Source organism: Camelus bactrianus, chromosome 14 (genome assembly GCF_048773025.1).
Source record: "Camelus bactrianus isolate YW-2024 breed Bactrian camel chromosome 14, ASM4877302v1, whole genome shotgun sequence".
In the NCBI taxonomy this organism is placed as follows: Eukaryota; Metazoa; Chordata; class Mammalia; order Artiodactyla; family Camelidae; genus Camelus; species Camelus bactrianus.
Genome location: NC_133552.1, coordinates 21,510,154 through 21,537,111, shown reverse-complemented (window position 1 = coordinate 21,537,111; position 26,958 = coordinate 21,510,154). Strand labels below are relative to the sequence as shown.

Here is a 26,958-nt window from a genome sequence, read left to right as displayed (position 1 = left end):
TCTGAATGGCTGGTAGAAGGAGAGAGAGGATAATCGCCCTTCCCTGCCCTTTCCTCACTGCCATCCTTCCAAATAAATGTGACATGAATATTTAAAAGATATAGGCTGAGGGGGACTTAAATCTTGTTTGTAATGGTTTATTTCTTTTATTTAAATGGGTCTACAATGAATATGATAAAAGATTAACATTTGTCAACTCTGGTTGGTGAGGCACATGCACGTTTATTTATTTTTTTCCAGCTACAACCAAAGAGTATGGCTTTGAAGAATCACTCTGTTTAGTAGACTGTCCAGGGCTTTCATGTGTCTTTATCCCACAACATTACCACTGTGCCACCTTCCCCTAACCCCTGCCTCTTACCCACAGCTGAATACTGCTCTGAGCAGGATAAAGATCAAGGTAAGAGTGGTGACTATAGTCACAGACCTAAAGATATGATGGTATGGATTCCCTGGTCAGAGAGAAGCATATGAGGGTCTGGGATGCTCAGATAATGCCTCTAGTAGCCCTTCTGTCCTCCAGGGACCACCTCAGAGTCAGCAACATCACTCACGGCCAGCTGTACAGAGGTGTAAGGACCACTTACAGAGCAGTGTTCACACTACAGTGGGCTTGGGACCAGGCTGGGACCTATGGGGGCACTAAGAACTCTGACAATATAGGATTGGCCATCCTCCGAGACAGGATATAGATGCCTCTTTATGAATGTTGGCTTTGTGATATTCATACCCAGTCTAGTATGATCACACCCCTGCCAGTAGACATGATCTCATTTTATTTTGATAAGCCCTATCCTTTCAAGCACAAAACATGTAGGGAAGAGACCCAAAAGGGGAGAATTTAGACTATGGCCTTTTGGTTGATCAGAGCAGGGACTGGGTCTTACCCTACTGTGTCTGAACATAAAGGATTCTGGATGAACTTGAGATGACTCATGAGGTAGAGCGTTAAAATAGTGGTTATGAAGTATGGTCATTGGACCCCTGGGGATCCCCTAGAATCTTTTGGAAGGTCCACAAGAGAAAAATGGTTTTCATAATGATACTGAGGTGTCATTTGCCTTTTTTGCTGTGTTGACACTTGCTCTGATAACACAAAAGAAAATGTGGGTGAAACCATGGTGCCCTAGCATAAATCAAGGCAGGGGTACCAAACTAGTAATCACTATATTCCTTGTGCTTGCAGAAAGGATGTCCTCAAGAATGACCTTCATAAAGCAACACTACCATAATTATTAGTTTTATTAAATCTCAGCCATCAAGTATATATCTTTTTAATATCCTATGTGACAAAATGGGAGGTACACACAGAACACCTTTGCTGCAGACAGAAATACAATGGTTTGTCTCACGGTAGTTGTGAGCTGGACTAGCTCCTTTTCCATGCAACACCATTTCAGCTGGAAGGAATCACTGGAAAACAAACTGTGGTTATTCGGGCTTGGGTATGGACAGTGTGAGTCTATCACTTTGAGAGAAAAAATTGATAGTGCTTGTTCTAATAATAAAATGTAAACTTTCAAGGGAAAAGCAGAATTTTGGAAAACCTGTGAGCTTAACGGGTCTCCAATACTTAGAAACTTTTTAAATGAGGTTAGTGGTGATATTAACAAATGTGAACATTTCAAAATTTAGATAATCTACATAACTCAATGAATCAATATTTTCCAGGTGATCAATGCATGATGTTAAAAAGTCATGCATGGGTAAATTATTCATTTAACATGCAAAACAAACCAATGAATTTCAGTGTAACAGGTGAAAAATTTATTGATATGGTTTCAGACTCCATATTGCAAGAAGCCTTTAAGAAACTACCACTTGTAGAAATTTGGTATAGCATCACAGAGGACTACAATTATATGAAAAGGCCAGTAAAATACTCTTTCCTTTTCCGACTGCATACCTGCGTGATGCCAGATTTTCTTCATATACTTCAACCAAAATAATACTTTGCAGCAGCATGAATACAGAAGCCATTATGAGAATTTAATTATCTTCTTTTAAGCCAGCTATTAAAGACATTAGCAGAAATGCAAAACAATATCACTTTTTCATAATTTTTTAAAAATATATTTTTATAATAATTACATTATTTTGCTAATATGTATTTGGTTTATTATTGTCCACTTTATATTGATTAATTAACATTTTAAGACCTCTCATGTTTAATTTGTCACACAGTAAATTCATATAGATATAACCTACATTTTTAAAAGTTCTTTGGTGTTCTCAGTAAATTTTAAGAGTGCAAAGAGGTCTTGAGACCAAAAACTTTGAGAACCACTGGATTAAGGGCATGAAGTGAAAATTGAATAAATATATATAAAGTGCCTGGTTTATAAAAAGTGCTCAATTATGGTATTAATCACCTGCACATATTTACTGTATACAGACACTTTTATGTTTGTTTAATCTTCACACACCTCTGTGAGATAAGTACCACTACTATCTTTTTACAAATGAGGAAAATGAGGCACAGAGAGGTTAAGTAATCTGCCTAACATGAAACAGTAAATGGGAGTAGAGCTGGGATTTGAACCCAGATAGTTTGACTCTAGAATCTGGCCTCTTAAACCCTATGTTATACTGTCAGTGCGTGATGGTGTTGATGATGGTAATTGTTGTAAATTAGAGTCTATAGTTTCAGGTTACTAACTATAATTGTTTTCCCCAAGCCTGGTGTAAGGTCTTATTTAATGACCCAGATTAGTCTCAAATGTGCTGTGGGATATTAGGGGATGGAATAAAGAGTATTAATGGTGAGAGCAGTACCCCCTCCCATCTTGTGGTACAAGCAGTACAAATTCACAAAGCTCAGAAGAATCAACCGAAAAGTCCAGCTGTCCCTCCTTATGTAGAGATTTCCCCCTCTGTCGTCAATCTCAAGGATCATATTGCATTTGTTAAGTAAAATGTCGCTTTCCCTACACATGGACCCAAGCCCTCAAAGAAATGACAATCTAACTGAAGGGGATAAAACAAATATATGAAATAACAGCGAGAACAGATGACAGCAGCTAATTAAGTGCTAAATTAACATGAAACCAGATTGAACCTTTTTCAAAAAGCTTCTCTTTGATGATTCAGAAAATACTTAAGGGTCTCCAGTGCCTCTGGGTCATAATTAAGGACAGTAATTATTATTGTACTCCTGATGTCACGGAACTCTGTGGAAGTCTTTCACATCTCAATTTGGCAAGCTTTTTTCCTCCACTACTGATTCTGGCTTTGATGCTCAGTCCCCACACTCACCATAAAGCGCTTTTTTCAGGATGTTTTGCTATGTTGCCATCAGCCACCAGCCCTGCATTCAGGGAAGCTTTTTCTTCGCATCTTTGGAATATTGTTGAGGACCGTTGTTACAACCCACAGAGCTCTTTTTGCAGGTGATGCCTGTCAGGTACTGGAACCAACAATGATTGGACTTCTCTGGGCTACTGGGCTATTTTTCTTTCATGCACATCATGGATTTTGTGTCTGACCAGTTCTCCTTTCTGTTTTCACATATAGGCCTGTAGATGTTTAGAGGCAAGTTTGTGGCTAGCCTGTTGCTGGTGGTCTTCTTGGCATATGTTTCTGCTTTGACCTCACTCTCAGCTCCCTTTTAAGTTATTTGCTTTCTTCTTTTGTTCCTCATTGTAATTTTGCTGGCTTATATTTCAGTTATCTTTGAAAACTCTTCTAAATCCTTTGCTGGAATAAGGTGAGTTGTAAGGAAACTTTCTGTTTTGCCACCGACTAGCAATATGGCCTGATCAAGACCTTCAGCTCTGGGCTTCTATCCATAAAATGCTCGCCTCCAAGGTGCCTTCCACATCCATTTATGATTCTTAGTAGCAGATAACGGAGAATTAGGGAAAATAAGATGTTTCAGGGTGAGGCTTACAAACTGAAATGTGCCCTAAGGAAGTATTTGCTGGGGTACTTCTAAGCCATTATCAATGCAACAGACATCTGGAAAGTGGCGCAGAGTGCAAAGTGGAAACATTACGGTCCCAGTACTTCTCTCATTCTTACCTGGGCTAAGGACATTTTCACAACTTCTTGAGCATCTACGTTGTTCAAGGCAGGATGCTAGGCACAGGAATGGGGGACAAAATAGGTAAGATCTGATCCCTGCTTTTGAGAAGTTTGGCAAGTGAGGAAGACAAACTCTCAGGAAGAGAACACAAGGGAGGGAGGGTTGAGAAAGGAAAGAAGTACCAAGTGAGGGCTGCTTAAAGGGCCAGATCTCCTTTAAAATCTCCGGAGCTAAAGCACAGCCAGCCCTGACCAGAGGAGCAGTGCTGAGGGCCGGGGGGGGGGGGGCCCCTCCCTGGCTGCCCAGTGGCAGCAGCAGACCAGAAGCCCCTGAGGGGGAAGAGGAAGTTCACTGGGCTGCAGGTGTCAGGGCTCCGTTCATGCGAATCCATAAAAATAATAACTTCACACGCGAGTTAACTTATCTTTCCAGGCTCTGCCAAGTTTACGTGCCAGATGGTACTTGCCTCCCACATCTGATTTACTGTAGGGCAGACCAGCTGTGCCTCAGCCCAGGGCAGGCCCACATCTGGCAGCCAGTTGGTTAAATTCCCTCCATATGACACTCATGCCCTCATATCATATTCCCCAGAGCAATTCTCTTCCTATCTGTAGCGGTTTTTTTATGTTTTTCTCTTCTTGGCTTATTTCTAGGGCTATGTTGAATATCTGTCAGCAACAGATCTGCATAAGCACCTTTATGTGGAGGAAAGGATGTTCCTGTGACATATAAATAATACTACTACCATTTCTGTAGTAAAAATACTCATGGATAAAGCAAAGAGCAGACACAGTTGAGTTCCTATCCAAGAGCCATCCCTCTCTTTTCCCTGTGTTTGGAGGAGCCCAGTTTTATTTGGGGAGGCACGTTGTTCCGGGAAAGACCCCAGCCCCCAGCTTCAAAGGATGTGAACTGATTGCTTCAAGGTGACCCCATTTCCTCTTTCTAGTAAGTGGATTGGGAATGTGAGGGTGAACTGGGAGTAGCTAATGATACATAAGTGAAAGTCTACTAGGGGGTTTCTGGAAATAATTTTACTCCCTCTCCAAAAGGGTGGGGGGAGGGAGGGTATAGCTCAGTGGTAGAGCACATGCTTAGCATGCACAGAGTCCTGGGTTCAATCCCCAGGACCGCCATTAAAATAAATAAATAAATAAATAAATAAATAAATAAATAAATAAATAAATAAATAAAATAAACCTAATTACCTCTTGCCAAATTAATTAATTAAGTAAGTAAATAAAATAAAATAAAATAGAGAGAGATACCAAGATTAAATAAAAAACATATGTGGAAAAAAAAAAACCATATGTGCGCACAGAGACTTGTACCTGGGTGTTCACAGGAACTTTATCCATAAAAGCCAAAAACTTGAAACAACCCAAGTGTCAACCAGGAGGTGAATGGATAAACAGATTGTGGTATATTCAGACAATGGAATATTACTCATCAACAAAAAGGAGTGAACTATTGATACCAGCAACAACATGGATGAATCTCAAAATCCTTATACAGAACCAAGAATCCATACTGTGTATTTCACTTCCATGAAAATCTAGAAAAGATTGTTCAATCTATAGTGATAGAAAGCAGAGAATAGATGCTAGGGGTTGGTGGGGGGATTGACTTGGAAGAAACTCAAAGGAACTTTTCAAGGTGATGAAAATGTTTTGCATCTTGATTGTGGTGATGGTTATACAGATGTACATATTGGCCAAAACTCATCTGACCATACACTCAGAACAGGTGCAATTTATAGCATCAAATTATATCTCAATAAACTTGAAATTAAAAAAAAGAAGTGCTCACTTGGGCAGCACATATACTAATATTAGAGCAATGCAGAGAAGATTAACGTGGCCCCTGCCCAAGGATGACATACAAATTCATTAAGTGTTTTACATTTTGATGCAACATCAACTTCTCTATATAGTTACGTTTTAGAAATTTACTAAAACCTTTTAAAACCTGTTTTATTTCTCGATGTGTGACATAAATAAATTTAATTCAAATGTCCAAAAAAAAATGAAGTAATGAGAAAGCCTATACCTGTCTTCTTCCATGAACATTGTCATGTAGAAATGTATGCTTGGAGCTACAAAAAGGCAACCATTTTCCAATCACAGGACGCTAAACCCACAGTTCCCAAACTGTGTGCTGAGGCACCCTGGAGTGCTACAGTGAACTCACAGAGCACTCACTTGGGGTAAACTTCTTGAAACAGAAGCTTTCAAGGGAAACTTTTACAAACAGTGCTACCCAACATCTATCTACTGTTGTGGGAACAGCTAGAGCATGATAGTTCATGGTTTTAATATTAGATTACAATAGATTTTTTTATGACATCATATCTATGAAGCTAGGTTTTTGGCAGTTGCTATGACTTAAAAAAAAAAACACTGTGTGAAAATCAAGATGCAATAGGGATTGAGGGTAATGGTAAAATCTGAGAGGTTTTCAGTGCCCATCAGGGGCACACACCCAATTAATAAGTAGTTGTAGCTATTTGCCAATGAAATCATTTTTTTTTTCAATGTATTGTATTTTTTTTTCCAAATCACTACTAAGTTGTTAGGACATAAAGACTTATTAAATTATTTGGACTTAACTATCCAATAAACAGAAATCTGAGGTATTTCTTTTGGCCTAGTGGCATCGTGAAAAAATTTTTGAAACACTAAGGGTACCATGAACTGAGTAAGTTTGGAAACATCTGCAATAAACTTGAGAACAAAAAGCCAACAAGCTTAGGAATGGCTGAGCAGAGAGAGAGCGAGCTGATGCCCTTGGTGATGTCACTGACCTGCTGCCCATATCGAGTCTGGAAAACCTACCTTCAGACTTTTTAAGCAGGTGAGATATTTAAATGTCTTTATTGTCTAAGCCATTCTTGCAAGGAAAAAAAAATCAAACAAAAAAGAGAAAGAATAATCTACATACTCCAGATGCTGACTCTCCTTAGAAGTAAGGCACTCTCCTTTGAGTTCCGTTTCTCTGCATTTATATGCAAATAGTTGTAGGTGGTGTGAGTGTTTGTAATTTAAACGTAGCAGTTTTATAACTTGATTTTTTTCCACTTATGCTCCCTTTGAGAACAAGGACTGACTGAAGGGAGCAGACAGGCCTACAAAAGGGCAGGTCAGCGCACAGTAGCCACAATAAAAACATTTTCAAAATTTTTAAACAATTTTGCTCTCTTTTTCTGCTCTCATTTTTGCTCTCTTATGTCTTAGAGAATTTTGAAACTCTTGCTATATATTGCATTGTGTGACTATACTCTTCCACTATTGATGGATATTCAGAGGGTATCCAATTTTTAAGATAAGCATCACTTCAGTAAATACCCTCATAAATGTCTCTCGTACAACCTACTGGTATTTCTGTAGCATGGACGCCACAGAGTGATAATTCAAAAGATGTATTCAAAAAAATTGAAAACTACCAATAGGCTGTATCAATTCATTCTCCCACCGACGTGAAAATACTGGTTTCCCACACCCTCATTAGAGAGGACGACATGGTGGTTGACCTCTCAGGTGATAAGGATAAACCCTAGCGAGCCCCTTCCAGAAATGGGTTTAGGAATGGGCATGGGACCCAGTTCTGGACTAATAAAACCCAAAGAGGAATTTGCCTGAGGAAACTTCTGGAAAGATTTCTTCGATCCTAAAAAAGTCACAAGAAAATTTAGATTCCCTCTTCCTTTGGAACTTACCAGGACTGGACGTGGTACCTGGAACTGCCTCAACCTTTTTGCCACCATAGAAGAACAACCCTAGGAAAAGTTTGGCAGAACAAAAAGAAAGCACCTGGGTTCCTGGTGCAGTTACAAGCCACTGAAGTTACCATACCTGGAGCTGGCTGTACTTCTGGAGTCTGGGCTATGTCAGATAACAAATTCACTAACACCTCAAAGCTGTCTGTTACGTTTTTGTGTTACTTGCAGCCAAAAGCTTCTATGTGCCATTCATTAGTCTATGTGAATGGTTTCCTTTTTAAAAAACTTTTGCCAATCTTATGGGTAAAAATTGACTTCACATCTTATTTTAATTTGTATTTTCTTTTTATTGATAATGTTGAGTATTTTTCACATGCATAGTGACTTTTTATAGTTCTTCTATTGTGAATTGCCTATTCATATCCCTTCTCCATTTTTCTATTGCATTTTCTGTTGATTTATGAGTTAAGTATTAGGTACATTAATCTTTTGTGTATTTATATCTTGCAAACATTTCCTTCCTTAGAGAAGCATTTTATTTTAATGCTTCAAATCCACCAGTGTTTCAATGCTTATTCAAATCCACCAGTGTTTTCTTTTCTGATTTGTTGGTCTGTGTCTTTTATAAGTTGGCCTTCTCCATTTCAACATAACAAAGAAATTCTTTTCTTTCAGTATTTTATATTTAGATTTTATGATTAGCCTTTTAATACACCACTAATTTACTTCTGTGATGGTGTAAGACTGAAATCTAACTTTATTTTCCAAAAGGAACAGGTAATTTTCACAACACTTTTTGAACATCATTTCCACCCCCACTAACTGAAATATAATCTTTATCATAAACTAAAGTCCCATAAATTGATTCATCTGTTCCCAGATCCCATATTCTGGATTACTAATGTATTTGTCAGTTTTTGCACCAAAATCACACTGTTTTAAATACTGAACTTTGAGAGCATGTTTTCACATCTAGTAGGGCAACTTGTATCCTTTTCATTTTCTAATTGGATGTTATTGCTAGTATATAAAAATGCTATTAATTTGAGCAGGTTAATTCTGTATCTGGTCAAAATTGTATCTGTATTGTTACTGGCTTACCGACTTCCCTTATCAGTTCAGTTGCTTTGCTTGTGCTTCTTAGCTAGGTCATATAAAATATCGCTCTCAATTCACTTTAATTCATTTGGCCTTGAGGTTTTTTTTTACCTGATACTAATGTTACCATACTTCCCTGTGAGTCGGCCTTTTCCTGGGAAGTACTTTCCTATCCCTTTATTTTCATCCATAGTGTGTGTGGATTGCTGGTTCGATTTAGATCTAGTTTTTAAACAGGATTTTAAAAACAAATCTTAGACTAGGGATCCATTCATTCATTCAACAAATATTTATTGAGGGACTCAGCAGTGAACCAAACCAGCAATGAGCCCTGACCTCACGGTGTTCACATTGCAGCCTTTAACCTACTCACACACGCATTGTGGTTTCTCTTCTTTTTGGATTTAGTCCTGTCAGCCTGTTTTACGTGCTCTCTTTCCATGTGTTTTGTTAATTTTTCCCCCACACTTGCCTTTTATCAGATTGGGATTTTTTTTTCCTTTTTAGTGATCTAGAAATTACATATTTCTTTCTTTTTTTTTTTCTATGTCTGTGAATCTGTCTCTGTTTTGTAGAAGAAGGAAGGAAGGAAGGGAGGAAAGAAAAAGAAAGAGAGAGAGAGAGAGAGAAAAGGGAGGGAAGGAAGGGAGTTGTTCTTACTGGGAGAAAGGAAAAGAAAAAGCAAATAAGAAAGGTGAAACCATTCCTACCATTGTCCATAAGTAGATAGTTTCCTTTCTCTCTGGAAGCTTTTCAGATTTTCTTTTATCCTCAGAATCTGTTCATTTCACCAGGATTTTCAGGTGTGTATTCTATTTTTACGCTAGTTCTACTGGATTTCAGAGGTTCCTTTAAAAAAGATGAGTTGTTTGTTTTCAGATAAAAAGCTCACTAGGACCTTGGCTGAAGTCACCCCTCCCTATTTAAAGATGCAGGTGAAAAGTCACGAATGACACGTGTAATGACTTTCTATGTCCTTTTTTTTTTTTTCAATCGGGTATGTCTGTGTTATTTACGTTCTAATTTAAGAGATAGATACATTTTTTAATAAAAATAGATATTTATTGTTGGAGTTTGGGGAAATCTAAATAAGGAGATCATCCACAATTCTATTACTAGATATTATTGCTTTTAATGTTTTGTGTGCAAAAAATAGATGATTCTTGTGTCTCTGTAGCCCAAAAAAATAGATCCTCCATCATTTCCTGCTTTCCTATGTCTCTGCTCTCTGACTCTAGAATTCCTGATCCAGTTGGTGTCTGGGGACTTCCTGGACGGATCCTTTTTGTTCCTTAACTTCTCCCTGTATTTCCATCTCTGTGTGTCTTTGTTTGAAATTCTGATAGACTTCCTGAGCCTTATCTTCACTAATTTGGCCTGTTCTATTGCTCAGTCCCTTCACTAAATTTTCCATTTCACATTAAAAAAAATTTTTTTTATTGAGACACAGTTGATTTTCTATTTCATATTTTTAACTTTCTAGAATTATTTCTTGCTCTCTGGGTCTGGTTTTCCAAAGCAGCCTATTTTTGCTAATGTTTGAGTGCACTTCCCTCACAGTTTTTTTAAATGTCTCCTCTGTTTCCTGAATTGTCCCTTTTGCCTCCAAGATCAGCAGCTCTTGTTAATCTTCGTACTTTTCTTTCATGCTGTTAGTTTTCCTCAAATACCTAATATGGGCCAGTTGCCCCATCACACTTTGATTGGGAGTAGTTGGCAAGTTTCTTCTATAACAGTGTTTGGTTTCCCCAAAAGGTCTTTCCTCCAAAAGGGTTCTTTGTGAAGAGGACACCCCAAAGGGTACCCCAGCAAGGAAGCTTGGGTGTGGGGCAGCAGGCAGGGTGGGGACCCCTCCCCAGCTGCCAAAGTGAAGAGGACTTTACTCTCCCAATGAAGAACTTCAGTGTTTGCCTCCTGGGAAGTTTATCTTTCCTTCTTCTCTCTGCTTTGTATTTCATGGATTCTGGACCTCCCTTGAGATCACCTTGGCTATTTTACTCCCAGAGCGTCCAATCATTTTCCTCCCCTGTGTTTTCTTCTTCTTTTCTTTTAAATGGTGGTACTGGAGATTGAACCCAGGACCTCCTACATGCTAAGCACACATTCTACCACTGAGCTATACCCCCAGCCACCACTGCCCTCTTCTCCCGGCGTTTCTTAGCGAACCTTGCTGTTTGGCAAGAGGTTAGTGAGAATTGTAACTAGCCCTTCTAGAGTGAAGGCAGTTCTCAATTCATTTTCTAACAGTAGCGCCAGGACCCTCTCCCTGCTCATTGTATTTGTTGAAGCTGAGCTCAGAATTTCCCACATTCTACTCTTATTCAACAGTCGTTTTCTACGAGGTGGGTTTGGACTATGGTTTTGAGGAATTTCTCTCAGTTTCTGGTGTTCATCTCCTTTCACTGGATTGAGGGAATTGGAGAGAAAGAAAAGTAGCCTCCTGTATTCTGACCCACACCTACGTGCATTCCAGAGGATTCATTGCATGATTCTTTTATGTCCTGAACTCCCCAAGGAGCTCTGAAAAGGAGCCAGTTTGCTAGAATTTGATTTGTATACACAGGAGATGTGAACAAACTTTTTTTTTATTGCTTTTAATATGTAGTGAATACCAAATGCTATACTAGTCACTTTAGATACATTTCCTCACTTAATATAATTCTTACTAAAAAAAATCTATGTGAGCCAGAGATGAAGGCTGAGGTGAGGCCTATGAAAAAACCAATGATACACAGAGCAAGTGTGTAACTTGGCCACAAGTTAGACAACTAGTAAGTCACAAAGACAAGCCCCAAACCCAGCTCTCCCCAATCTCAAGACCCAAGAATACCAAATGCTATATGTACTATCTCCGTGCAAATGGCCATATTATTATATGGTAATGTAATTCCACCACCTGGACTGTTGAACTCAATGAATTACTCATTGAATTAAGTGTGCTAACATATATCTGCTACAGTATAATTTAACTTTTTCTGAGAGATTTTACTAAAGTCTACAAAAGAAGACCTTCCAATTCTCAATTATCTGACATGTAGGAAAAGCTGGAACATTCAGAGTGTTGGGAACTGAAAGCAAATTAAGTTCTTTGCCTCCTCAGGGATTTCGCATCTTTGCGTGAATGCTGTCCTCTCCCTGCTTAAAATATTTTTTAGTGCATAATTCCCACTTCCTTGTTCATGATTGGTTGCTTCCAGCTCCACTAAGAAGTCAAGTCAACTCCCAGGAACAGTCCTCCTACAACTGCATCTGAGACACAGCCCTTCCTCCCAGCCCTGCATTTCTAACCCAGCACTCTCTTTCCTCTCTTACACAACTTGTAATTATTTTGTTTACTTGTTTTAGTTTTTTGTTTTGTATGTGTGTGTGGTTTTTTTCTTAATCTGTCTTTCCCACGAAATTGTAGGCTCTAGGAGAGAAACCTACATTTCTTACATCAGCCCCTAAGTGTTAAACTATTAGTTAAACCATGGTTGTTATTAAGAAGTGAAAGAATTCTTCCTGAGCCAAAAGGCAGTGCTATGGTTAAGGTTAGGAAAAGAAGGGAGATGTAAAAGCAAAGAACCTGGAAAATAGGAAAAATCATTTCATAAATGATCAAGAGTTAATGTCCTACCAGAGATGCCCATTTCTCTACCCTCTGGATATACTCTTCCAGAGACTTTGCCTCCCCAGCCCCCTCCAAGACCCCAGGCAAAGATGAGTAGTTGAAAAGTGGTCACCTGATCCAACCATACTGATTGGACTAATTGGGTCAAATGACCATCTTTAGGCCAAGCTATTGGTCAATTACAGTAATTTATTTTGGGAATTTGGCATTGGGACCTTAGGATTCTTGATAGATCAGGGAAGAGGCAGATATGATTGGCATACATGTGAGCTAAGAAAACCAGTCAGCAGAGAAGAGAAAAGTGAATCAGGTGGACAAAGGGATTCAGAGAGGCCCCACAGGGTGGCTGACAGGGCTCCCAGTGACTTCAGTTCCTGGACTCAGCCCCCTTGGGAGCCCCACTGCTGTCTCTGCTCCGGGACTCAGTGAGACAAATTTTCCTTTTTGCCTAAGCCAGCTTGAGCAAATTGCCACCAAATGGTTCCTAATGAAGACAAATGTAAAGTCATTGTTATTCCTCACCTCCTTCGTGTGTATGTGGGTGTGTGTGTGTGTGTGTGTGTGTGTGTGTGTGTGTATGTATTGAGGGAAGAGCCATTTAACCTCATCCCAAAGGCCTCCCTTTTTGCCATATGGACAAGATAAAAATCCTTCTTACAGTCAGGCTCTGTCTTCCACACAAGCAACATAAACTATAGGTAGGATTTCTGAGACACCTCGAAGGTCCTTTGCCCTCCCCCAGACTCCTCCCACTACTAAAACTGCACCATTGGGGTGGAGCGGAGGGTATAGCTCAGTGGTAGAGCACATGCTTAGCATGCATGAGATCCTGGATTCAATCCCCAGTACCTCCATTTAAAAAATAATAAAAAATTAATCAATTAAACCTAATTACCTCCCCCCAAATTTTTTTTATTAAAAAAAATGCATCGTTGCAGATAATTCTCAGACGTAAGCCTTGTCTCCCCCAAAAACTGCAGCGCATCCACAATACAGCAGATTCCTTATAAGTAGAGTCTGGCCCTGTTCTCATTTCCGTCTTCACTGTGTGTAGGATTACATGGGAGTAGCACCTGGCACAATTCCTGTGGGAATAAATGAATCCAGTGGGAAAACGTGGGCAGGAGGGGTAGCGCTCAGGGGTTTTCGGCTTCGGCACTTTGAGCTGGGTTACTTCCAATCATTGGTGAGCTGTCAGATGACAGTTACAAAGAATTGAAAAATCCTGAACTACATGGCAGGCTCCACATCCATCTGTGCAGTTTCCATTACTTTTACAAGCATTAATGCCACCTGGCCAGATGCGTTTAAACAAAGAGGAGCAGAAAGGTTTACATGTTCCAGGGGGACTGGTGGGCAGAGAGGGGGAATAAAGGAAAAAGAGAACTGCCAGGCAGAAAGGTGGAGCTGTCTGGATCTTCCCCTCCTGCTTTCTCTCTTCCCACCCTTGTTCTATTTCGTAAGTTTTATTGCCACCCTGACATTATCTAAATTATGATTTGAAATGCACTCAAGCAGGCTAACTTGTGGTTGCTTTTGTAAAATCTGAAAAAGCAAATTTAATTTCTTCCTACAGAGAAAAACTGCAGTGTTATAAATACAACTAAGGGACTGTTCGTGCGCACCCAGTGACTGGAATGAGCAGATGCGTGGTTTTCATATCTATTTTCATAAGCCTGGAGGTTAGCCTCCCAACGGTACCCAGCAGGATTCCATCCCATCTTCTCAAAGTGCTTCCATAATGAGCTGCCATCATCCGTGCAAACAGCCCTGTGAGAAGGGGCAAGTCGTAGTGGTTCCGTTTACAAATGAGAAGAGCGAGGTCTGGGGAAAGGAGATGATGAGTTTTCCCAACTGCACAGCAAACCCATGGCAGGCAGGGCTCAGAGTTCTGAGCTCCCTACACTCCATCCCCAGAGCCAGGTTCCTACTTGAAAGGAAACTCCCTCAGGCAATTAATCTTTGATTCTAACAGGGCTGTAAGGTAGAACGGATGTAGAAATTCCAAAAAATGAGATAGACTTAAAGCAGATGCTATACAACAAGTGCACATACACAAGTTTAAAATTTCTTTTTGCATGGTTCCTGGACAAAGGTTTTAAGAAAAACCATGGCAGTCTCAGAAAGAGTGCTCTTGCTAATCAACATGGGTGGAGCATTATTCCACATGGATGTGAAGCCCAAGGAGTATTTCTGTATGCTATTCTTGGTCTAGCACAGGGTATGAATCTAATTGGAACTGTTTTGATCCACATCTAGAAGTTTCCAATGAATAAGCCATTGCCTAATTGGCCCCCTGAGTTAGCAAATGGTTGCTATTTTGATGACTGAGTTTTCTTTCGGTAACAACTTTTTACTCCATCCAGTTCAACATACATTTATGGGCAAAGAAGAGTGCTGGCTTTGGGTCAAGGCTTGCAAGGAGAGAGGGGTTTGAGGAAGAAAAATAAATAGTATGCAGTCTGTTGCCTCCAGGACCACAGAGCCCATTTGTATAAATAACTAACTTAATTATAAGGCAAATGGAATTAGAGGCCATAGAAGAAGCAAAGGTACCAGAAGGCAGAGGAAGAAACAATGGCTGTTAGAACAGGAGGGTAAGGAGCAGGGGAGGCAAATTCTAAGGCATCATAAAGGCAGCATCTGAACTGAGGGGACAGAACAGCAAAGATGGAGATGGAAGCAGAAGGACAAAGAGTAGATAAATCAGAAGGTGGGTTGGGATAAAGTTGTAAATGGGCTTGAATTTACTTCTGCAGGCAGTGGGGAGCCCCAAGCGTTTTTAAGTAAGGAGTCAAGAACTTCCCTGCCAGCCTTAAACAATTGGGTTACTTCTTTTTTTTTTTTTTACATAATCATATACATATATTTTATTTTAATAAAACTACCACCGTATCATTATATCTATATTTTTAAAAATTTTCTAGCAGTTGCTTTTACTTTATTTTTTAACACTTTTATTGTGGTATGGTTCCTCTATAATCAACTACACACATTTCAGATGCTACGATTTGATGAATTTTGATAGCTGTATACTGGGTTACTTCTAATGAAGAAAAAACTGTCTTATTTGGGGGCCTCTTTGTTACAGCAGCTTAGCCTTCCTCTAGCTAATAAAAATGCCCTCATTTTACAAATGAGGAAACTGGAGATTTGAGAAAACAAGCATCATGTTACCAATCTGTGGCAGAACCAGGACTAGACCAGAAAATTTAAGCCAGAATATTTCACTGCTTCAAAACATGTGCTGATGATGATGGTGAACATAATTATTGTGATGGTGTCAGCGGTGATGATGGCGGTGGTGGTTGTGGTGATGGAGATTCTTTGTTTTTGACAAGCTGGTCTTAAGAAGATTTGTTTTGTATCTTCTATTCTTTACATTTTTCTATTTTTTAATGCAAAGTGACACAACAGATGATCCACATAACCAGTTAGTCAATTATCCATGGGTGATTCCTTCCTCGAAACTAAATTAGCAAAGTTGTTTCTCAGACTAACACTATCCTACAGCATCATCTAAAAGTAACCTCAGGAAGACAGAACAATTTATTATAAATCACGAATGTCTGTGGGGTTTAAAGATGCAACCTGTTCATCTGGGGAATGGCTCTTGCTGTCCGAGTTTGTCATGCTCCGTGTACGTGGCGTAACTCAGGTTGCTGGAGCCCAAGTTTAATTAACATGCTTATTCCGTGGTGGAACTTCCATTCTAACAAATTAAATGTTTAAACAGCCAGTGCAAACATTTAGATCTGAGTCAAAATTGTTTGCAGTCTGCCAGTTTAGGCATTTAATTTATTATAATCCTTTCTATAATACATGCCTTGAAAGTCATTTTTTTGCACCGCAAAATATCATTAGAATTTCAACTGATGCTACTGAATCTCAGACTATCGGAATGTGATGTGAGAACTAATTGGGATTGTAATCAAGGGCAATCAATGAAATAATAAACGAAGCTTCATCTGTCCTGACTTCCCCAATTGACCAGGTGATAAGGATGACAGATGCCAACTCTGGGCCAGACTTTTGCCCCATAAATCTCTGCTCCTGTAGAGAGAAGCAACAAGAGGCAGAGTTTCTTGCAAGATCTTGTAAGTCTCTCAAATATTTCATTTTGAGAGCCCTTTCCCAGAGCTTGACCTCTTCCTCCCCTGCAGATATTTTTTCAGAATATCGGATTTTGCTAGCTTTCAAAAACTTCCCCTTTCCTGGAGCTAAAGAGAGTGAAAATGCACTGGAGAGAAAAATGCTAACAAAGCTCCACTGAAGCAATGCTGACTGCACTGTTAAAGACCTCAAGCAAGGTACCAAAGAAGCAAGACAGATGGCTACTCCAGAGCAATGACCCTCTGTGGCTCCAGGTGACCACAAGGTGGCAGTGAAGGTCTTCTTCGCCCTGCCCATTGGCACCGCCCCCGCAACCCCTGACCCCCGCTACCCTGCCTCCTCCCCATGGAAACAGATATGTGCATCCAACTCGAAAGCCCTGAAACTTTTACATTTGTAATAAAGATACTTTTATGGTTTTGTTGTGAATAACATGGAAACTGGAAAATGGTTGGAAATTCCCTCAATAGCTCTTGTTTGAAGAAAATGGAAGTGTTGTGTTGGAACTAAGAGGAAAGTATCAAAGGGTAACAAAGGCTTGTCAGGCAAACTCATTAAATCCAAGCTTCTGCATCTACCAGGTGAGGGGGTTGGCTCCTCTAGTGCCTCCAGTGATCCTTCCAGATCCTTCCAGGAGTGCAGAATGGGCCAAACTCATGGAGTGAGGGAGAGGATGGATGCCACGAGACAGCCAACAATCACTGCTGTGTGCTTATCAAGGTCACCAGACACCGAAAACCTGAATTTGTTCCCTCTCTGGCTCCTTCAGCCCTCCATTTCTTGCTGGGAAATCTTTCAAGTTCTTCCACAAAACATCCCAGATTGTTTAGACCTGGAGACTGAATCATCTAGAATCAAGCTCAGATTTCATAATAAGGCTCTATCTCCCCCAGAATTGGCTCGTGAAAGAAGGGTGGAAACAGTTGAATTCAGCCCATTTGTTATTTCTAAAAACAATCAATTCAGATCAGTCCAGCTTTGTTTATTTTTCCCAATAGTTTGGGCTGTTTAGACACACAAGAGTGTTTTCTCTCAGAGAATCTCCAGGAATTACCCATCCAAAAGGCTCTATAAAATGAGGACAGACGTCTGCCCCTTTTCACAGGTTTACTGTTCAAACGCTGGGAGGGTTAACTGAGAAATAAGACAAAAATCCTTTCTCATTAAACATTTATGCTGAGGCATTTCAATGTCTAAGGGTTATAATTAAATGAGGCATCAGCTTTTTAAAACCACTTTTAAAAAATTAGTCATCATTATAATTAGCATTAAATAAGTCCCTACTATGTGCCAGGTACTGTGCTAATTACGTTATGTGCATTGCCTCATCAATTCCCATTACAACCTTGCAAAGAAGAAACTGACACTTCCCCCCATATTATAGATGCAGAAACTGAGGTTTAGGGAGATGACATGACCTGCCCAAGGTCATGGATGTGTATCTGAGTTCAAAGTCCCTGAGCAATATATCCAGCCCCAATTCTGTTTTCAGTTTTCTCATAATCCTCAGGGGTGAGCCCTCTTTTCTCCTGGGGCCTGGGCGAGTAAATGCATTAAATATTTATAAAATGAGACCAACTCATTAAACTTTGAAGTGGGAAGCCTGGACTTCCTGTGGTGGAAAGGATACAAAGGGTCACTTATGGTAGCTCTCGGCCTCAGTGCCATTACGTGAGGTGGCTGCTGGTTTTGCTTCAAATTTGCCACTGAAGAAAATTCCACACTCTTGGAGTTCAGGAATCTACCTAGTCTTAGTCCATCCGGGCTGTTATAACCAAGTTCCATGCTTACTAACAACAAACATTTATTTCTCACAATTCTGGAAGTTGGGAAGTCCAAGATCATGGTGCCAGCAGATTTGGTGTCTGGTGAAGTCCCTTTTCCAGTTGTGACTGCTGACTTCTCACTGTGTCCTCCTCACATGGCAGAAAGTGGGAGAGAGATCTCTGGGGTCTCTTTAATAAGGGCACTAATCCCACTCGTGAGGGCTCCACCCTTATGACCTAATCATTTCCCAGGGGCCCCACCTCCAAGTACCATCACATTGGGCATTAGGATTTCAACATATGAATTTGGGGGGAGACACAAACATTCAAACCCAAAGCACACCTAAATGGCCTTGGCTGCCATTTAAGTTCCTTTCTTCTTGTCTTAATATTCAATGGACACAGAGAACCACCAACTCTCTCTAATAATGAGCTTGAGGACTACCAAGAAAACACACAATTCCTGAGCCAGATATGATGTCAAGAGATCTCCAGTTCTGTCTTCTGGTTCCAGATAGAGATTGTCTAACTGGAAACAAACTTAGAAATCACAACATACTGACAATAACTGCTAGCTTTTCTGAACGCCTACTAGGGGGCAAAGAACTTTACCTGTATTAACTCATTATACAGAGGAAGAAACTGAGGTGTAGAGAAGTGACTTTCCTAAAGCCACACAAACAGAGAGTGGTGAAGTTGGACTCTGAATCCGCTGTGCTCTGGACTTAATTTGTTAAATCTGTGTCCCTTTTCCCTGGGCTGGGCTGATGCGAGGGAGACAGGAAGGCAGCTGCAAGAGTAGAATTGTAGACAAAACACTGAAATGAGAGACGGCACAGGTCCTGGGAAAACTGGCTGTTTCCTTGTCTGGACCTCAATTTCCTCATCCTCACAATTCCCTAAGGACCCTTTTGGGGGGGTGGGTGATTAGGTTTTTTAATTAATTAATTAATTAATTTTTAATGGAAGTACTGGGAATTGAACCCAGGACCTTGTCCATGCTAAGCATGCGCTCCATCACTGAGCTACACCCTCCCCCACCAAGGACCCTTTTCTAACTCTGAAATTCCAGGATTTGGGTCCAAGGAGGATAGCTGAGTTGAAAAATGAGACAGGAAAGTAATAAGTTGGGATGCCAAGGGAGCAGCTGGGGGCCATGGCTTTTCTGTTCCTCCTGCAGGGACTCTGTACCAGCCGGGAACTTTTCCTTCCGTTCTCTATATTATGCATTCAACATTAGACCTCTGTTTTATCTTCAGCATGTTAGTATTACACATTTATATTTTGCCAGTTATCTCTTCTATTAACCCGGGCACTCTGCAAAATGACTTGTCATTAATAACGTGAACTGGTCTTTTCAGTTTAGACAGAAAGTAAGATATGGAATTGAAGGAACCGTGTTATCTAATGCATTTTCAAAGAGATTTGTTTGGAGAGAGCGCTTGTTAGAAATACCTAAGCAAAAAGCATCAAATACTTGACAAAGTATCTATTAGAAATATCGCTTAGAACACTTTTTGGGCTTAAAGTCCACCAGCGTGCAGTGCTTCAAATTTTCTGACAGAATTTTAGTAGCAACCATATTAGAATCTTATAACCATAAATGCCAATGCCCAAATCACAAATGGCATCTCTATTGGATGTGGATTTGAGGGTATATTTGTTTAGGGAGGTAATTTTGGCCTTACTGTTTAGTTTGCTTGCTTACTTTTATGAAGTCAGGCACAGAATTTTGGAACTGGGCAGGACCAGCTAGATTACCCTTGTCTGTAGAAAGGAATCTGGCCCTGGGTACAGGAATGTCCCCGGTCACACAACACAATGCAAAGCCAGGACTCAGAGCAGCTGCTTGACTCCTGGTCCCTCACTTTCTCCATCCTGCCAACTGTCATGCTGCACAAAAGGACAGAACCAGAAAAAAAGGAGCATCAGAGGACAATGTCATTAGTTGTCATCTCTGAGCGAAGAGACAGAGGTTCTAAGGTTCTACCATGCTTGTCGGAGCCCCAGAAAAGGGTAAGTAGATTTGATATAGGGAAGCTCTGCAGACCAGGGGCTGCAGCTGGGGAGGGCTGAGCTGTACCTGACACCCCTTGGGCAGAGACCAAGTCTGGTGACCCACTTGGGAGAGAGATTTATACGAAACACACGTCTTATTGCAAAGCTCTCAGGCCCTGGACTGGCAATGCCGTGGGACAAGAATGGGGTGTGGGATCCCGGGAGCCTCATGTATGAACCCCAGCTCTGCCTCTCACTGCCTGTGACCGTGGGCCATCATTTCGTCTCTCTGAGCCTCAGTGCCCCCATCTGCTAAGTAAGCCATCTTTGTGTGCTGTACAAGCCTGTGAATGTGTACATTTTAGTACATGGCTTACATTTGTACGTTTTTATCATGCAGTCAGCAACTGGCCAACCGTGACTTGCCTTCTTTCCAAGGACACGAGCCGCAAATTCTGACTCACAGAAAGAAGGCTGGCCTTGGATTCCTACAAGCAGAAGTGGCCACAAATTAGACAGTGTTGGCCTGGAACCCCAGCCTAAGCTTTCCAACTCACCAACCAGCTGCTCTGCCTATGTTTGTTCACGTTAATTCAAACACCTTCCAAGCCAGGGGGAAACACTGCTGCTACTGTAAGCGGAGCCCAAGACTGGCAGAAAGAACGCATTAAACAGCCCTGACTTGTGACTACGCTCTGCTCTGCGTGTGAGGGGTGAGTCTGCAGAACCAGCTGTCCCCCGCGGATGGAATGGAGCCATGCCGCTGGGCTTGGGGGCAGACAGAAGATGGCTGGCTGCTCTTCCTGAAAGTGTAGCCCTCCAAGACCCTGCTGAAAGGTCAGATTTCCAGAAAGAACCCAAAAGAGAGCCAAGACCTTTTGGGGGACACATCCTCTGTCACTGTGACTGGGTAATGTATCACCTACGGGAACCAAGAGACCTCAGCTGCAGAGCAATGAGGAAGAAAAAAGGGCCAGAGAGCACACAAAACCCAGATGAAAAGCCCAGAAACTTCACAGACTAGGCAACCCCATGGTCGCTGTGTTCAAAGATAAACTGAGGCATATTACAAATGTTAAGTTTACTTGAGCAAAAATCAACTCCAATCGAATCGAATCCAATCCAATCCAATCTGGCAGATAGAAAGGGGATCCGAGGAGCTGTACCAAACGAAAGACTTTTATAAGCAGACGTGAGCAGGACGAGGAAATTATACCAGCAAAGTGTGGGTTGCTTGTGGCAAGGTCACTTCCCTTTCGGGGATGCCAGGGCGTCTGTCAGGCCGATGACCTCACTAGGGGTGACCAAGTGACTCCTGACTGACTGGCTTAAGATTTCCTTTCTGGGAGAGGCTGAAACTGTAATCAAGCTAAGTCTGGGTTTTGCTATATGGGGCTTACCATAAGTGACTTCATTTTGGGACATGTTGTCTTGTTCTCAACAGCTGTCATGGGAGAATCATTTCTCCCACAGTAGACTCTCCCACACAGAAAATCATTTCTCCTGCAGTCCAGTCACTAAACAAATCGGCCCACACGGTGGTGTACCTCCTATTGCCTGGGAGACGGCTCCTCAGATAGCACTGAGGAAGTGCTCTGAGGAGGTAGGGGAGAGGTCAGTGTATGTACGATTTTGGTGAAGGGGGGATACGTTTAATCAAGCACACATTTAGGCAGAAGGTTGCCGCTAGTCACAAGGAGCAAATGTCTCTGTTAATAATTTTAGTGCTTTTCCAGATATGAGAAGATGCAAGAATTTGGGCTCATAGAATCTTCTCCTGAAAATATCTGACTCTCTGGAGGCCTGTTCTGCCAGTTTTCCCCAAGCACAGAGCGCCTCCTTCCTGATCTCTGTCCTGAGCTCCTTTCAGGTTGTGTTGATGGTCAGTGACTGCAGCGGCTCGAGACTCAACCCTTGTAGAGGCAGATGGCAATTTTTAATTGGCACCTCAAAGAACTCACATCGAAGGAGAGAGACAGACACATGAGCCACTCCCCGTGTTGTAAGGAGGAACAAAGTAGGTGAAAAACAAATGGAAGAGATGTGCTGTGAAGGCCAAGGGGGGAGGGACAGTTTACACCAGAAGCTGGGCTTTAGGAAAAAACACAGAATAGATGAGCAGGGAGCCATCCAGACAGAGCTGTGAGTGCAAAGGCCAGAAACACAACGTGAAGCATGACTCAAGCGAGGACTGAGGGGAGGACAAGAAGCTGGAGCAGGGAGGGGGTGGGAGAGAGAAAGCAGCCCCCACGGGCCATCTCCCTTCCCCACATCATCCTGACACACAACACCTGCCCCTGTGCTGTGCACTAGCTTTCCTCTGACTTCTAAGAACTGCAGTATGTTCACAAGCACTGACAAAAGCCTCACACAGCCAAAGATATTAAGAAAACATTGTCCGCTAGATCTAGTGAGATTCATAGTGCACTTCAGTGTGTAAACTCTGTACCATCCTGCAGTCATGAGATCTGTTGAAGTCAGTGTTTCCTAAATGTAGTTGAATCTTTTCCTTTTCTTTTTTTATTGGACACATTAATATGCCCCCATCATACCTAGTGAGTTTTTTAGGGTAATGCCAGCTGCTATAACAAAGAAACCCTAAAATTTTCAGTGGCTTTCTCCATAAGCATTTACTCGTGACTTACATGATGCTGTTAGTTCAATGCAGATGTTAGTGGTCAGTAGGTGCCCTTCCACATGGTGATTCAGGGTCCAGGTTACTTCTATTTTATGACTTTTCTCTTGCCTAGGGTGAAGAAGCTAAGTCAGCAGGTGGGAAAGGCAGAACAGAGAAGCAGCCTCAGCCCTTGAATGAGGTAACTGAGAACTAGTCACGTGGTCCCACTTAGATGCAAAGGGGCTTGGGAAACATGGTCCCTGGCTGGGCAGCTGGTCTGTGGTTTTAAAGGGACAGCACAAATTTTGATGGGCTGTTTCTGGTAACCACATCCAACAACTAAATATATTCCTTGAGCCATCACTTCTTATCATCATGCCCTCAATCATGCCAGTCCTCCCGCTTAGAAAGCCGCCTTCCCCTCCCACAAATCCTCTTTCTCCAGTTAGCAAGTTCCTACCCACCTCTGGAGCCAGTTGAAAGGTCAGTTGCTCCAGGGGCTCTTCCTGGATCTTGACCCCATTTCTCTTCTCTCTCTGCTTATAAGACTTTGGATAGTGACCTTCAAAACCTTGTGTCTATTTCCAACCAGAAGGGGAGCCCCACATGGGCAGGGTCTGTATCCCAGCCACCTTTATATTACATATTACGAGTGCTGAGAGCTGTGTTTGATAAACAGTGAACCATCAAGGAAGGAAGGAAGGAAGGAGGGAGGGAGGGAAGGACAGGAGGAGGGGAAGAAGGAAGGAACTGTGACATGTAGAGGAGTATAGTGGGAGGAAGCAGCCCCCTCCCATCTGATACTCTGTAATTAACAAGGGCAAAGGGTTTTTTAAACCAGAGTTTTGCTCCGCTTAGGAGCCCAGGAGTTAAACATATGCCACTGTAGGCAATTTATGCTCTCATCTTTTTTTCTGAGAGTTTTTTATAGATGGCCTTTAACAGCATGCAAATTAGTGCCTCTTCCTTCTTTCAATCTCATGACTGATACTAATATAGTAAACAATGATTGAAGTTCCATATCTGGAAGATGCCTGGCTTATTGTTTTGGTCTGAATGCAGTCAGCCTGAACTTGATGGTGTACATAATTTGAAAGAACATAATTAAAATAGGCTTAAAAAAAATCTGGACAAGACTTACTGCTACAAAAAGAAACTTTCAAAATGCAGGCTCACAGTCTGAAAAGGCTACAAACTATACAATTCCAACCAAATGACATTCTGGAAAAGGCACAGCTACAGAAACAATAAAAAGATCGTGGTTTCCAGGGGTTTGGAGAGAGGGAAGGAGGAAGGGATGAATAGATGGAGCACAAGGGATTTTTAGGGCAATGAAATTACTCTGTATGATACCATAGTGGTGGCTACATGTCATTATGCATTTGTCAAAGCTCACAGAATGTACAACATCAAAAGTGAACCCTAATGTAAGCTATGGAATTTGGTTGATAATAATGAGCCCACGCTGGTTCATTGATTGAACCAAATACACCACACTGATGTGGGATGCTGAGGGTAGGGGAGTATATGTGTGTGGGTGGGGAGGGCTGTGTGCAAACTCTCTATTTTCTGCTCAATTCTGCTGTAAACCTGAAACTGCTCTAAAAAAAAAAAAAAACTCTATTTAAAAAAATAGAAAATGCAGGCTCACAATCTCTTTATTGATATTCTTATCATGCCTAGAGAGGGATGTCAGTCTTTCTCCAAACCCCAGAGGCACCTGACCCAGGGGCGGGCACTAGAGAAGTCTCGCCTGTCTCTGCCCAGGGTGATATGGGAGTTAGCTGTTCCCACCCAACCCCATCCTCCAGAAGCCTTGTTCCTGATTTCGAGTGTGCACAGATCAAGCAGGATTCGAACCCAGAACCACAGAGTGAGCCCTTGTCAGGGCTTGTTTGGAGTCAAAAAAAAAAAAAATGCAGGTCCTGGATCAGGTAGGAGGGCAGTGGGATCCCTGACGGATTCCACTCAGATGGGGGAAGGGAGGGGTGGGGACAAGTCAAGTCCTGATCTTGATCCTGACTTTTCCTGGTCTTATTTTCTTATCATCTTGAAAAAGGAGCTAACTATATCATTCCTTCTAAATCAGGCTGCGTATTTACATTAAGCCAGGAGAGATCAGAGGGGATGAGAAGCGCCCAGATCTTCTTCCAAACAGGGGAGCTGCGCCACCCTCACTCATCCCAGGGTGTCCCTTCTGGCACCTCCTTTGCTGCCCGTCCACACAAAAACGACCCATCGGAAGACCTGACTTGAATAAGAGCCTGACTTGATTAATGTCCCCCAGACTTGACAGTGGATATGTGTCTGGCCAGGGTGTCATGCGGGGTATTGATGACAACCATGTCCCTCATTTCACATCTTGACCCGATTTTGAACAGAGTCATTCCCCTAAAAGCCAGTTCGGTCTGAGGTTGATGCCTTGTTTTCGGCAGTTTTTCTTCCCAAGATATGCTGGCTTCATTGATAAGTGTTGCTGGCTCTTTATCTACATCATTTTAGAATAGGTTGCCAAGGCAACAGGATTCAGAAATGATTCTCATTACTCCACATTCCCCGACAAATGAGGGTCTGCGTTTACATGGTCTCAGCTGGTGTTAGCTCTCCCCTCTCTGAGATGGAACGCCAGCACTTACAGTTTGCAGCACACAATTCAACGTGTAATTATATACTGTCCCCTAATAATTATGCATTGTCTTAGTGAACAATACAGCTGTGGGCACCCATGCCAGCCCACATTAACACCTCCTACATTAACACCCTCCCTCACCGATGGGCTCATAATACACTTTTAGATGCCAGAAAGAAAATCGAGATATTCGCAAGGGTGTATTTATAGACCAAACCTACACTCTGATTCCTGAACACTGACTCAGTTTCCATGATGTGAAACCCAGTGATCACTGGCCCTGGAATGGGCCAACCTGTTCTTGATTTGTTTTACCCATTGGTTTCCCAAAAAGGAAGCATCACTGCTCTTGGCATAGCCAGGGTTTGACAAAGACCTAGTATGCCAATTCAAACTGGGACAGATTCTTACATATTTCCTAAAAGTACGGGATGGAGTGAAACCACAACGTCAAAACAGTCTCCAACCCCAACACGGATGCCTCATTTGGGTCGTGTGCTCGCTCTGTACTCCGGACTATGAAATCCACACCAGCATCTCAAAAACTTCACACTACTTTTCCTTCCTCTAGGCTCTGAGGGAAATCCATGGCGACAGCAGAGCTGAAGGGGAGAAATAAAAAATAATTTAAAATCCCTCTGTAGATAGCTCTTCCCCCCTCCCCTGTTCCCCTTCCTCCCTTCAAAAATCAAGCTGTGTAGGAGATAGCTGGACTGCAGAAGGTCTGGGGTGGTGAGCACTGAGATGCATTTTAAAAGAATTAGTGGCTCCAGGTCATTTTAATCAAGTTGCATGTCAGCTTGCAAATTTTCCAAATTAGCCATAGCTTGAGGAGAGCAAGATGCTGTTCTTCTTTCCTAAAGAATAAAAACAGATTGTTGTGACATGTTCTCAGTCATAATGACAGATTGGAGCCGCTGTTTGTGGTACAAATCAGAAAACAAAGCATTTTTTTTTTTCAAAATGGTAACACTTGATTGATTCCTGTTGAGATTTGGGCATCTCCCAGTTTGTCAGTGATGGTGATGAAGTTCAAAAAAAAATCTTGAAAGCCAAATGCAGACGCAAAGCCTGCTTTAAAATGAGGTTGATTATCACTGGGAAAGGAAGCCTCTTGGTCTTGAGGACAAGACTTAGGGATGCTTAGTTCAGACGCTGTTCAAATGCTGCTCTTTTGAAAAGAAAGGAGGGGAGGGAGGAGGGGGTGGTTAGTCCCCTGTCCCAGCCACCTCTCTGGTTCTGAAGCAGGACAACTCCTGACAAACAAGTGATTTCAGCCATACTGAATAAGGCTGGCTCTGCACATCGAACCAGTGGATCACTGCCCAGCCAGGGGTCTGCGTATTCCCCCACCAGGCCATTCAAAGGCCAATCCTATATCACAT

The 26,958-nt window shown here is 41.7% G+C and overlaps 1 non-coding gene across 1 annotated transcript; it reads left to right on the top strand.

Annotated features, from left to right (window-relative positions):
• The first annotated feature begins 5,825 nt into the window (after positions 1-5,825).
• LOC123613770 (U6 spliceosomal RNA) lies at positions 5,826-5,932 on the top strand. The gene has a single exon (XR_006721195.1). It is a non-coding gene; the product is annotated as a U6 spliceosomal RNA (small nuclear RNA).
• The last annotated feature ends 21,026 nt before the right edge of the window (positions 5,933-26,958 follow it).